Source organism: Pempheris klunzingeri, chromosome 18 (genome assembly GCF_042242105.1).
Source record: "Pempheris klunzingeri isolate RE-2024b chromosome 18, fPemKlu1.hap1, whole genome shotgun sequence".
In the NCBI taxonomy this organism is placed as follows: domain Eukaryota; kingdom Metazoa; phylum Chordata; class Actinopteri; order Acropomatiformes; family Pempheridae; genus Pempheris; species Pempheris klunzingeri.
This window is the reverse complement of record NC_092029.1, coordinates 22,504,018-22,518,837: the sequence shown is the minus strand read 5'-3', so window position 1 is coordinate 22,518,837 and position 14,820 is coordinate 22,504,018. Positions and strand designations below refer to the sequence as shown.

General features: G+C 46.1%; 1 protein-coding gene across 4 annotated transcripts in view; it reads left to right on the top strand.

The window, feature by feature from the left end:
* Nucleotides 1-14,820, top strand: part of enah (ENAH actin regulator) — a 97,157-nt gene that overhangs the window by 48,191 nt on the left and 34,146 nt on the right. The gene's annotated exons all lie outside the window — the stretch shown is intronic.

Genomic DNA, 14,820 nt, shown 5'->3' with positions numbered 1-14,820 from the left:
GTTGTGGTCATTCAGTAGTTGAATTAGAACCCAGTCTTATTGCCTGTTTTATCTCGTCACTGCCTGCTCAGCTGGGCTGAAAACGGCCTCAGCTCTCAGGACACAGAAAAGTAGCCAAACCATAACCTAAATATAACCCAACCGACACTCAATACGACATGAAGACTTTCCTGTTTCTGTTACCTTTGCTACCACCTTGACTGGAGATTTTTTGAACACCTTTATTGAAACAGTGACAGTAAGCGGTTTTTACAGCTTGGGTCCACAGGTAGAGACACAGCAGGACCAATAAAGATACCCCCCCCCCCCTCAGGCCAGTTTTCAAAGGTTTCTAGTCACTGTATTTTGTTGTCGTCTTGCTAAACCAAGCGGTGTGTTATGTTCATGTGTGTCTCAGTAGGTCCAGCAATCAGTGAATACTGATAGTGACTCTGCCTGACCTCAGCTCAGAGGTAAAACTGGCCTGGACGAGCACGACTCAGCTGCCTGTTACTTAACTGAGGTTCTGTGCTCTGCTTGTGGCTGTTAATCTGCTTTTAATGAGGAGCGAACAGACTTTGAGTCAGTGCTGAGCTGCTGGTGTATCACGGGACAGCGGTGGGTCAGGTTAAACTGTGGTCGCTGTTTGTCAGTACCTTGGTCGTTCTGAACAACTGAGTAGAGGTGAATGTTTTAGTGAGATGCTGCCATGTGGCTCTGTGGCTGCTGTAGTAGCACGTCTGGTAGAGCAGACGTAGTTCTTTACCCCCTCAAACCTGAACACACACACACACACACACACACACACGTATATGTGGTAGGGTTATCCTCCTCCTGAGGCTATGAAATACTGATGTTATAATGTGCTTATTAAAATGTATTTTAAAGAGCAACTTGCAGGTTAATTTTATTCTGACATTTATACTTAACCTTGTCTGAAAATGACCATCTCAAATGGTGCTGCAGGATTTCATGTTCTACAGGACATAAAGAATTCAGAGAGTCAGAGGGGAAAGTGGCCGTTTTCGACAAAGCTCCTAAAAACGCGCCATGACGTAACGTCAGGGAGTGTTTGTCGCTGCAGCAGGAGGAGGTGCTGAGTGAGCGCCTGTTACAGTCAGCTGGTGTGTTTCCAGGAGGTTTTAGTGTCATTCCAGATATCTTCATGGTAAATTATTGTGCTAACCTGTCAGCACATGGAGTCCACAGTTTTCCTATAGCAGGAAAAGGAAAGCCAGGCCCCTGCCCCCTCCTGCTGTAAAGGTAGAGCACCATAAAACGTAGCGGAGCTGTCGCGTTACATCAGGCATTGTGAGACACGATACAAGCTGATAGTAGCGCCTTACCGCCAATTATGGTAAGTATTAGTGCTCCTGCCTGCTAGTAGACAACTGATATAGATAGATTGGTATTTATATATTAGATAACTGCTATATCCTGACACATGACAGCAAGCTTCAGTGATGTGAACACAGGGTCAGCTACAGCCCATGTTATCGATCTATAAGCTAATGCTGATCACTCTCCCAGACACCTGCCCAGTTCTCCTCTGGTTCTCCTCTGGTTCTCCACTGGTTTTCCACTGGTTCTCCACTGGTTCTCCACTGGTTCTCCACTGGTTCTCCTCTGGTTCTCCTCACTCCACAACTCCATTCCTCATCTCTGTTATTCCTTCCAACCCTCGTCTCTTCCTGATATCTTGGACGTCTAACAGGCTTGTGCTTATAGGCTGTGGTCCGTTCATCCATGTCTATTGTTTAGGTCTACCGCTCTCTCTTCTGTTACATCGCTTCTGGTTTGGCTTTTTCACATACAGAATTAAAATTCTCTGACAAAACGCCTCCAGAGGTCACTGTAGGGAACATTTGAGTGTATTTGTATGAAAATCTGGTTCCTCAATCGTTTTCCTACACATTGATCGGATGGAGTCTCCAACCTGATTATCAACTAGATAGTCTGACGTTTTTGTGCATTTCTCTCTCTACACATGATTTACAGTGTTTGAGTGCTGCAGACTAGCTCGCTAAGCTTTCACCTAAAGTACTTTACAGCAGCAGTAAATATCGGCGAGCTAATCCAGGCACAGCGTACAGGACCAGCTCGATAATCAGCAGAGACATACATCACCAGGCACTGACCTGGGCGGCCACTACTAGCGGGACAGTAAATGGAACGAGACAAACGACCGGACAAGCAGTCGTAGCAGACGTCTCTGTTCAACTGAGCATCATTTAACAGCTGCTTTAATGTTGACTTCTAGCCCTGACTGACAGCCTGCTGGTGGTCCAGCATCCTCTCCTGTCCTGGGCCAGACACACATGAATAAGACTGGAGCAGAAATGTTAAATGTGTTTGCTGTGAGGGAGAGAGGAAAGGGTGACGAGGAGTATCTCCTTCTTGGTACGATCAAGCTGTTCTTCTGTACTTTCGTAGTCTCTCTCAGACTCCTCGTCCTGCTTTACAGAGAATTAGCACAACAAAAAATATACCCCCAAAGCAGAAAAGTGTTTAGTGTGGGAGTAGTTGTAAAACAACATGTTAATGTTAAAGCAGAGTTAAATGAAGAGCACCATTCTTTATTCCTCCAGTCCTGTGAAGAGGAAATATTTCTACAGTAGACTTTACTGTCGTGTTTCCCAAGCTTTCTCAAACCACGACCCCCACGATAATAACAGTGATGGGCAGACTTCAAACAGAAGGAAACGGTCTGTATCTGTACAGCACCTTTCTAGTCATTTTCACCACTCAAAGCGCTTTTCCATCACATCCTCATTCACCCATCATCTGTGCAGGAGGAATCTAAGCACACACATTCACACACTGATGCTTCAGGAGCAGCTTGGGGTTCAGTGTCTTCTCCAAGGACACTTCGACATGCTGACTTAGAGGAGCTGGGGATCAACAACTGACGACCTCTCAACTTCTCTCATCTTCTCCACAATGCTGAATCTACGCTACAAACACAGATAACTTGGTGCAGGTGAAACTGTTTTCTTTCTCTTACCCGTCTTTGAGGCTCAGTGATGACACGGACAGCCAAAGAAGAGCCTGTTGATTATTTCAGAGTTTGGTCGACAAAAAGCAGCTGAGCAACACCACAAGTTTACAATTATTTCAGGAGGCTCCCACATTGGCAGGCTGTGTGTGTGTGTGTGTCTGTTCCTCTAAGACATGAAGGAATGTGTAAGTGAGCTATTGAACCAAGCACAGAATAGTTTCCATCTTAGGGAAGCAGGTGAATGTGACGACTGCTGACATGTGGAGAGAGTGTGTATTTGTGTGTACTTCCATCGGTGGTCCTACATTTCTGAAACCAGCTGCATCCTCGCTTCACTGTAGAGAGTCGAGTCGACGGAGACCAGAGTCTGTGTGAGCTCTCTCACACACACACACACACACACTCTCTCTGTTTCTCTTTTCTCCTAAAAAGGCTGCAGTGGAGTGGGATGGAGGAGGATCAGGATGGGGAGGGATGGGTCACAGGCCACTGGGCGTCTGTCTGTATTGTGGTCTAGCCAGTAATCCTCTCCTGTCAGGTCAGTTCAGGGCGGGGGGACACAAACAGTCACTGATAGAAATCTGTAGAGGAGGGGAGAGGTTGGTCGATGGATGGAGAGATCTGTGTGTAAATGTGACACATTTCTCTCTGATTCCCCCAAAGAAAAGTGTGTGGACAGATGGAGGTCTCCTGTTGCAGCATGGCAGCACTGAGCTGTGGAAGCATTTCCTCCTGCGTCTGTTTTCCTCTAAACATGGCTGTGCTGAGTACAGGGTCAAAAGACACAGCTGTCCTGACCTGACCTGTGGCGTTTGTTGGATGTGAGCTGACTGCTTCTCAGCTGCATCAGGAATGTGAGCAGCAGCACGACGGCCTCTTCTGTCCTAGAGATCACATGAGGGGCAGCAGCAGTTAGACCTGAACAACACCAACCACAACGAAAACAGAAATGAGCTGTATGGAAAATAAACTAAACTTATCACAGTATTTTACTGAGACTGAAGGGCCCCAGTGCTCCAATCACCACTGGCGCCACTGATGCCTTTAGCTCTCGGTATTTTTCGAGCTTCTCATGTTCCTTCTGCCTGATGTTGCTGTCACTTGGGATTACTACAACTATCACCACTACCTTCTTCTGTTTTTTTGTCAATCAATACGTGTGGTAGCCCCCTACTTCAATGGATCTTGTCCTCAGTGCCTGCTCTTGTGCTGACATGATTAGTGCTGTCTAGTTCTGTGCTGTCCCTTAATTCAGCCTTTTCCAGCCACTGGTAGGATGTCTTGAAATTAGCCACCTGTTCTATCTGTTGGTGGCACATGCTGTGTGGGGGCTTGTCCCTCCAGGAAGGTTCATCCTCCTCTTCTGCATTATCAGGGGGCAATCTTCCAGATGTATTTCTGGATCTTGTACATTTCATCCTGGACAGTGGCTTTGATGCTCACCAGTCCTCAGTCTCTCTCACTCCGCTTAGTGCACAGTCTCTGGGTGCTGGGCTTGGGACGACACCCCCCATGCATTGTGAGGAGCTTCCTTGTCTTGACATCAGTGGCCTCTTTCTCCTCCTCTGGCCAGCTTATTATACCAGCAGGGTATCTGATGGGTGTACGTGTTGATGGCTCAGACCTTGTTCTTCCCATTCAGCCGACTTTTCACAACCTGCCTTATTCGGTGGAGGTATCTGGCTGATATCAAGAAATCCTTGCAGCCTCTTCATGGTTCCCGTTGGCCTGTGGGATCTCAAGGTATCTGTAGCTGTCCTGAACATCTGCAATGCTTCTTTCTGGTAGTTCAACCCCCTCAGTCCTGATCATCTTCCCTCTCTTTGATACCATCTGACCACACTTATCTAGCAGCAATGACATTCCAATGCCAGGTGTTCATGGAGTGTGGTTAGTCTCTTTCTATACATCATGTGTATACATCTGAGATGTGGTGCAGTTGAAATACTCATGTAAAGTACCTATGTAGCTAAAAACTGTAGTGAGGTAAAGTCTTAGTCACATTGAATCAGACAGAGGTGAACAGACTAATGATGCATCAGTAATGAGTTGTTCTCTGTCAGGTATCACAGTGTGTCCACCCAGACTCAGCCTTGGCAGCAGCTCGTTTCCACAGAGATGTGTGAAACGTTGCTAACTGGGATCATCGTTTATTTTCAGTCATTAGAGTCCCTGCCAACAGAGCACCATGTGGCTCCCGATCCTGTCAAACCTCTGTGGGGGGGGGGCGCTGAAACCTTAGACAGACACACTGAGGAACTACCCCCCCTCGGCCACAGTGAGTCTGTTCGTACAGTTCAAGGGGTGAAGGCCTGTAGTAAACATTTAGGGTAAACGTGTTTGTGCTCGTCAGATCATGACAGCGCGTGACCAACCTTGCAACAAGGGACCCCCCCCCCCAACCCTCCATCTGTGCGCCTGCCCCACTTTTCTTTTTCTTGATGAGCTCATGGTTTCTGGAATCAAAGCCCAGTTTAGCAAAGTGACACACAGCAACACAGCTGGAGCTGGACAACAGAGACAGACTGAGGGTCTGGAAGAGGAGCCGATACTAGAGAGAGAGAGAGAGAGAGAGAGAGAGAGAGAGAGAGAGAGAGGCCTGGAGAGACATCAGAGAGACAGGAGGCAGGTCAGACAGGACGGGCACAAAAGTCAGGTAGCTGGAAGAGCTTTCAGTTGAGTAGATTTGGTAGACCGAAGACCCCTGAGGCCCATCACTGAGGTGTCCTCAGACATGCCTGCTGCTGCAAGAGTCAAGTGGTTCCCCCAGAATCAGCAGAAGATCAGCAGAGCTCAGATCGTCCTGAGGAGTGAGTTGTCAGTGTGACCCGGCTGTTTGATGGGAACAGCAGTGTGTCTCTTGTGTCTGTTTTGTCTTTGATTATGAATGACATAACTTGGTTTGGCTTAAATGGAAGTGATTAATCAATCAAGTCAGTGACACAGTTGACAGAAGTTTTGAGTCTGTTATTCAGCAGAAATGCCAAACGTTCTTCCTGTATATGTGGTGATGTGATGCGTTTCTATCATTGTCAGTTCTATGTCTGTTGGGTTTTGGTCTGACAAAATAGACAATGTGAAGACGTCCCTCTGGGCTTTAGGAAAGTGTAACAGGCCTGTTTTCTGACATGACAGTTAAACTACATGATGAATCCACACTTTAATTGATAATAAAAATGATGGCAGCTCTAGCAGTAACAACAGTTATTGGAGGGGTCACAATGGGAGCAATGCTTTTAGGTACTGATTATCAGTCACTGTTGGTGTATCGCTGTAAACACTGTGAGGCTGTGAAGATGAGAAGAGCTCATGTGATGATAGGCGGAGGAGTCAGATCGATATATGGGCCAATTCAGTCCAGCCCTGCACACGGTCATCATGCAGTTAAAGTGACTCACACATGAATGGAGTCCACTGCCGCTTTCTTCTCAAAGTAACTCTATTTGTGTGTTTAAACGTTTTAACCATTCTGTCCCATGAGCTTTAGACACATTTCAGCAGGACGCCAGGCCTCATAGTGGTTCTCCCTGATTGGCTGCAGAGCCATTCTGTAATTTCATTCGTTGAGCGAGGCTGTAGTCATGTAGCAACAGTGAAGAAGGCTGGAGGGAGGACTGACCACAGTTGCCATGGTTAATTGGACATGTGAGCACAAGTATGTGTTTGTGTTTGTCAGGAGTGTGTGCTGTGGCTGGTTACTTCCTTGGTGAGACATTGAAGTACACACTTCAGAACACCATCACGCCTGAAATCCACCTCACGTAGCCGTGAAGTGTCTGCGTTCTGTGCCCTAAGAGTGCCGTGAGGGTGTTTGGATTTTCGAGGAGAAACATGGCCATGAATCTTTGGCTTTTTCCACTCTTAGCAGGACGTTTTACAGTGTCAAAATAAGCTGTCACTGTTCTCTGGTGTAACGTGACAGACCCAGTTTGGCATTTGTGTGCTGACATTTCTGATTACTTATTGGCTGCTAAGTGATACAAAAGGTTTCTTATTTGGTCTAGAATGTGGAGGGAAGCTGGCTAATGAAAAACATGCCTTAGTGCTGTGTTTTCTCTGCGCAGGGCCAAAGAGTAAGGGATCATTATCATTGCAGAAACTCACTAAACCCAAAACTTCCAAAACAAACACAGAAACGCAACACAGTTAAACAGAGAGGAAGAGCACAACTTTGATCATCATCATCATCATCATCATCATCATCAGATGGGTAAAACATCCCCTGACACCACAAGACTGGAGTCACACTGAGGTGTTTCCGTCTTTCAGCCATCGTCCTATGACTCGTCATGTTTGCTGGAATCTCAAACTCGTCATTGTTTTCCATCTCATATGTGGAATTTACCCATTTCTTTCCAGTGACCACAGTTAGCTGTGGTGAGGATCTGTGGCAGCCATGACAGTAATCTGAGAAAAGTGATTATTGGGCCACCGTCATCTGCATCATCTTTTGTCCTGAGACACAAGTAAACACCCACAAGCCTCTAGTTGAGGTTGTCTGTATTTGAACAGGACGAAACAACACTGAAAATGGCCAAATCCCATTCAACTCCAACTCCAGCTCCTAGAAGTCAAGTCACACCAAAACCAGCATCCATACAGCCATGTCAGGCCACTGACCACAACTGTGTGCTGGAAGAGATCTCTGGAAGCCTGACCCAGGAGTCAAAAAGGCTCTGAGGGATGAAATATGTTTATAGAAGGATGATGAATGATGTTTCCTCTCCCTTTGATCGACCTGCTGCTGTGTGTTGTAATGCAGCGCTGACACGTGTGACGGATGGCAGACTGCTCTCACCAGAGAAGCTGATGGAGCTCATTGGTGTGCAGCTGCTCTCCTCATTTCCTCATGTTTCTTTCTCCTTTATCGCAGCTCATCTTATTCAGTGAAGAAGACTCAGTGAAGTGCTCCTCTTCTTTGCTGCTGTGGACTCCCTCACTCAAAGGACTTGGTCTGTGTTGTTGCCATTAGCCTGGCGAGCTGGTGATGAGTCATGCAGTAATCTATAATTCATGGCTCTATTGGTTTTGTGTGTCCAATGGACGCTTATGGGTGAAGGTAGCAGCTAAACAGGAGCGTCCCAGACAGAGTAACGTTATCACTACTTTGTCTTTAGAATACAGGAAATGCGTAACATTGTAGTCTGATTTAATCTTGAATTACAAAGAAAATCTATTCTATTATTTCTATTTTCCTGCTTGAATATATTACCTACCAATGTTTTTTCTTTTGCTGCTGTCCCTCTTTAATTAGGCTACCCCGTCTCCATCCCTGCTTAACATAGTTCTTAAACCAGTCATTATGCTTTATAAGGGCTGTGTAGACAAACATTATTCTTTTTAAGCAAGTCAGGTTTCTCCGTCAGTGTCATTATAATCTATCATGTAGATCAGTTCCACACAGTGTACAGATACAGATGGTAAACTTGGGAAAAAGAGAGCGCTGGTAACAGAATCATTATCAGGAAAGAAAATGTGGAGTCTGTGCATCCTTTCAAGGTACCAAAAACTAAAAAAAACTAGATCAAATGATGCTCAAGACATGTGGAATATCTCCATCAGATGGAACAGTGCAGCTACAAAAACATGTTGTTGATGATCTAACATCATGATGAGCTAACAGCATGTGCTTTGACAGCGAACCTCCGTCAGCTGATACAGCATGTTGTGTGTATGATACTGTCACACAGAGTACGTTTGCTGGAATTTTAAAGCTCCTTATAGTGGAATTAACATGTAACAGCATTAACAGCTGGACATTTATCGCTGTTCCCAATCAGGATTATTTCTATTATTATTTCTATCCCACTGAATATTTGTTGATTAATCAGTTACTTTCTTGTTCAATGACCTTAACAATCAAACCATCACAATTTGCCAGGATGCGTGTTTTGTCCAGTTGTCCAGTTTACTGTCCTATTAAAGTGGAAAGCAAAGAAAGGAAGTCTTCACCATCGAGAGCTGGAGCACCTCCTTTCTGGCATTTTCTCTGAAAAATGACTTGGATGGTAATCCACTAATGTACACTTTCTTATCAATCAATCGACTTCCTGTCCCGCAATAATTCCACGTTTCCCACGCTTCATCAGCCTGATCTACAGAGCCTCTACTGCTATTTCTGAGGTTTGGTGGTAATAGATGCAGATACTTCTGACCCAGTTGTTGTTTGTCCCAGGTCCATGATGAAAAGCACATCACCTGTTACTTGCTGAGTCTAAGTCCCCTCCCCTGTTACCCCACTAAACACTCCCCATATTAATCCACTTGTTGCTGGGCAGATCTGAAACTATAATTAATTCCTGCTTGCAGGTTGTGTCACTGTGACACATGACCCTCGTCGTCTGACATGGGGTTCAGATCCTCTGCCATGCAACAGAGCCCGTGTAAGGCACAGTGAGGGAGTCCAAGATAGACACCCAGTCAGCAGATTGAATCTGCTGCCACAGGATCCCCCGCTAATTAAAATGTTAGTACTTTGATCAAGACAGAGGTTCTATGATAATACTAATCCTGTGTGAATCAAATCAAACTCTTGGCTATAATTAGTTTGTTCTGTTGCTTTTCTAAATCAGGAACTAAGAACTATTTGGAGCTTGAGCTTAAACAGCTACACTCAGTGTAAGAGATGAACCAAGAGAGCTTCATCGTCTTGAAATCCAGATGTTCCTTCGTCATTTGTTTTACTCAGAAATGATTGAACAGGGTTCTTTAACCATTCTGGGAATTTTCAGAAGTCATGGATGTCCTTAACTTCATCTTGTTAATGAAAACACAGCATCAGAATTGATCAGTGTGCCTCGGGACGGTGGAGGCTTTGTCAGCAGCAGATTCAAAGGAAATGATTTCACTCTGATTTCCTCACTTTATAAGACGAACCCTAAGGACATGATTTACTGTGCAAATCTGAGTCCTTGAATCCCACTGAACAAGACCTTGGATGTCTGAATTTAACAGCAGTGTGCCCTCCAATAGGTCCACGCTGAGGTTGTTTTTAAGGTGATGACGTCAGGGCAATGTCAGCAGAGTTCAGGCTGAGGACAAGAGCACGGGGCTAGAGAGATAACATCTGATGAGGGGAGTCGGAAGCCAAATAAGGAATTAGGCCCATGTGTGCCAGGAAGCCCATTTTGTTTGGCCATCTAAAATAATGGTTATCGATGGAGCATCCTAATCAGACCTCTAAGAACCATTTTACCGTCCTCGGCTGGAAACACTGACATCAGCAAGACAGGGAGAAAAGCCAAAGAGCCACAAGGCATGCCCACTCCCAGCTCCTCAGGACTTCTTCTCGCCCTGCCTGCAGTGACCTTAGTTTGGTTTTCAGTCTGCAGTCACACGTCCTTTGTGAGGGTTTTCTTTATCTTGGGTTCGTAGATCTGGGCCCATATTATCGGATGGGATATCAGTAACTTGCCAGAGTCTCTAACAGTAATTGGCTCTACTTTTATGACTAGGTGTCAATGCAACTGATCAACTTTGTTAACCCAGAAAACGATACAGACTGCTTCTGTATCACGTCCAGTCATAAGGAGCTGCCAGGACATGGCTTTCAGACACCGACATTCCCTGAGAGGAGAGAAGCTTTGGGAACGCTCAGTCAGCTCATTAAAAGAGACAGTTTTAACAAGAACTGGATAATTTTTCGGACTGACTGCCTGACCTGCTGCTTCTGCACAGATCACCTGCTTCTAGCACAAACCAGTGTGCTCACAGCCTTATGACTTCTTGTAGTGAGGAAAGTCCAGCTGTGCCAGTGACATGACAGAACCACGACCCAAACCCTGAAGCTCCTGCAGTGTTTCTAGTGGGCCGTGCTGTGGACAGAGGAGGTCACATGTTCACCCGGCAGTGTTACAGCCGATGTTGGATGGGGCTGAAACATGCAGTGGAACATAGTAACTAGTTACCCGCTAAAGCCTTCAGTGCTATCTGCCTTTTAATTTTTACCTTGATAAATACAGGTCTAGACCTGATCCTGGCCCACATGTCATATGAGTATTTCTCTAGTTAATACCCCTGTGGAGCCGGTGTCCTCTTCTATTTCTGCTCAGCCTGGGCTGAAGCCAACATGGATACTGTCATTTTAACCCCTGGACGATGACCTCATGAGCTACATGTGGTACTATATGTGGACTGTAGCTTTTAAAGAATGCATCTGCTATCTGTGCTTTTAGCAGCCGGACTAAATAATGTGGCCGTGTGTCTCACGGTCAGGTTAACCTGGACACAGTGGAGACAGTTGGAATGTGCTGTCACTTAGCTGTGAGTGTGTAGAGTTACACATGCTAAAAACGTACACACTCTTCATACTGTGAGGCGCTGTGGATCAGTGTCATGAGTCTGTCTCATGTGTTTGTCTCCAACAGGGTGATGGATGGACATCTTTATGTAGGAATGCTCCGAACAAATGTAGCGCACACGCACACACACACACACAAACACACACACACACACACACACACAAACGCACACACACAGGAGCAGCTTGACCTCTGGATCGGTGACAGCTCTTCACCTGTGCAAACACAGATGGACGGCAGCTGTGGTCACGGGCTGTTTCTCTGCCAGGAACATAAATGATGGATGGTCGACCATACATGCAACAGCACAAGAAATCTACTCTGTGTATCTGCTGTATTACACAGCTTTTAGCATGTTGGTGTGTGTTTCACTCTCCTCTTGGTGCTCAGCAGACAGCACAGTGTCATTTCAGAGACTGGTGACCAAAAGAAAGAGAAGTGTGTGTTTGTGGAGCACACAGTAACATTTGTTAGTGGTGTTGAAAGTCTCAGTGATGCATCAGGTTCTAAAATACCACATATTTTCAGAATGACATCCAATGAGGATAAAATGCTGCAGGTAGTGTTACAAACAGGGTTTTGGTGTCTGATAAACCTTCAGTCTCACTCCTACATCATATTTCCTGTCTCAGCAGTACCTCTAACTAAGTGGTATCTAGCCATGCAAATCCTGTGGGTTTCATTTGTCCAGACTTTCAGATATTAGTCTCAGAGGAGAATGGAATATTGTTTGTGGTGCTCACATCATGGAAAAGTCATGTTTGCAAAAACACAGATCAGTTCACAGACCTCACTGCTAGGAGGTAGTTCCTACAAAGACTTCTCTCAGAGGAATAGTCTCACAGTCAGGTCTCTTGGCCAGATCACTCTGTGAGCACCACAAACAAGACTGCTCTCATGCCCATGTCATCGGGCGGAGGCAGTCCTACAGGTAAAGTGAAAAAGAAGAAGAAGAAGCCTGTATTATCATTATATACAAGGTTCAAAGAAATAGTTGTGTACCCCCGACCAGCCCTGCACCCCTGCATTCAGACAGGTGCTTCGGAGAATAAGTCAGAATAGTAAAATTCACACGTGCTATGCAGCCAGCTGCATTTAATTCACATGAAACGTACTGGCTGCCGTGCTCAGTACATTCATTGTCAACTGTCTGCTGGAGCTGAGGGTTGGGGGGCAGCACATCTCAGTCTGAAAGTTCAACACACACCCAACACTATCTGCATAGCTAGGAAGTATCTGTGGCGACCCCATCTTTAATATTTAGAGCATCCTCCTGAGGTCTAAATGAAGCTTTTTGGTGCACATGGCCCCACAAAACACTGTGGGCCCCAAACTGGGGGAGGTTCTCCCAGTTCTCTGGTCCCATTAAGTGTGCAATACAAGAACGCGCACACACACACCGGTAATAATATTGAGCATGTTGTGTCCCTCTCTGTATTCAGTGTATGAATAATAGATCAGATCCTGGAAGTACAAACTGGCCGACCGACCCATCAGGTAGAGAGTCCGACAGCTTGCTCGCTCGATCTCTCTCTTTGTGTCTCTCTCCCTCTCTCCCCCACCTCCCCCTCTCTCCCTCACCTCTCTCTCTACTATTCTATTTCTGTCTTTTCTGTCCATCAGTTTGTTTTCTCCTCATTCTCTGTCTCTGTCCGGCTTCACTCTCCAGCTTTTCTTTCTCTCTCTGCCTCTAATGTTCATCCCTCCCTCCCTCCCTCCCTCCCTCCCTCCCTCCCTCCCTCCCTTTGTTTCCATCAGTTAGAATCTGTTGGAGGCGGCACAGAGAAGCACCACACCAGGCGTGTCAGCGTCATCTTTAAAGGTGTGCCGTCAGGATATTAGACATCAGATTACGGATGATAAACAACGGCGGCAGCAGAAGGCTCACTATTTTGTTCAGTCGCTTTCTGTCTTCTATTGGAGCAACTTAAGTTCATAACCATCAGTCTGAGCTTTCCAAGCCTCCAGCAGTGTGGATGAAGCAGAGCTGAGGCACAGGAAATTGGCAGAATAACCTCCAGAGCCTGAGCTATGGTTTTACATGTGAGCTCCCAGGATTGTTCGGGGGGAGGTGGGAGCCGGGTGCTGGTGGCAGTGAGGCCTGGCAATGGGCCCAACGGGGGCCCACACGGACTGTGGCGCTATGTTTGCTGCCAGAGGAGGCCCACTCTGATGCTGACTTCATGTAGGTATCCACGAGTGATGGGAAGAGACGTGTGTAGGTGTGTCACTGTGTGTGTGGGTGTGTGTGAGAAGCTGCTGTGGGACTGAAGGGTGAACTCTGGGATCATTACCAGTGGTGGGCAGGGTTCATAGATATTCTTTGGATGAGTGACGTGTTACAGTCTGTCTCGTTCCCTGAGGTGTGCCTCACTACCACCTCGTTACCTCTTCACCAGCTAATGCAGTGATGTTGAGCCCAGTTTCTCTGTGCTCTCTGTGTGACAGCCAGCTCCCTCTCTGTAGCTCCACTTGGTGCCCTCTGTCTTTGCCTTGCCTGTCTAGCCTTTTTCCCAGCGCTGTGTCAGATAGTGTTTTTGGATGCGGGCCAGGCCTCAGTGCTGTCTTCATGGCTCATGGAATCAGTCTGCCATTTGACTAGGGAAGAAGTGAATGCTTAGATGGAGAAGGCACCTTGACGCTCCGTGGGTCAAGTGATAATACTGATAACAGCTCCTGTGGTTAAATGGTTAACAATAAGATCTGATAAGAAAAGGAGGCTTACATGAACGTGATCTTCAGTCTTCCCTCCTGAGCAGCAGTCAGGGCTGCGGCCCAGCTAGGCTGCTGTCTGGGTTCTGTCATTAGCACATAAGCTCTGTCAGAGCCGACACTAACATAGTTACAGCCACATGCTGAGAGACAAGAGACCATGTCAGCAATTATAGCGGCACACTGACTGCCGGTGGACTCGGCTTAACTCAATAGTACTGCTCATGGAGGAAGGAAAGCATCAGGGCACTAATAAGATGGGCTGATCTGGATAATCATGGCACAGCTCCATGTAGTAAAGGTTATTCTGTGTTCCTGGGACACGTAGTCGCTGCTGTACACCCTCCTCTTTCTGTCTGATTTCATCTCTCTGTGATTGTACATCCAGAATGTTCTCTGTAGTTCCTGTTCCTGTCTTCACTTTCGCCTTTTCAACCTTTCACTTTACGCTGCTGCTCATACCTGCCTTAGTGCTTATATGAACCATAGGATGGTAGATGGGCACTGACTTGTGTTTAAATGTCTCTCAATTACTTTTTGCTATTAACTGTTTAGTTTTTAAAATGTCAGGAGTCACCTTAGTTTTATCCTTAGTCCTAGCCTTACCTTTAGCCTTAGTCTTAGCTTTAGCCTTAAGCTTAGCCTTAGCTTTAGTCATAGCCTTAGCTTTAGCCTTAATCTTAGCCTTAGCTATAGCCTTAGCCTTAGTGTAGCTGAGTTACATTGATTAGCTACAGTTGTTAGAATCAGCACTCACTACCAGCTACCACTGCTAATGTCACCTGCCTGTTTCCTGCGCTGGTCTTTGTGGAGAAACTAAGGAGAGATCAA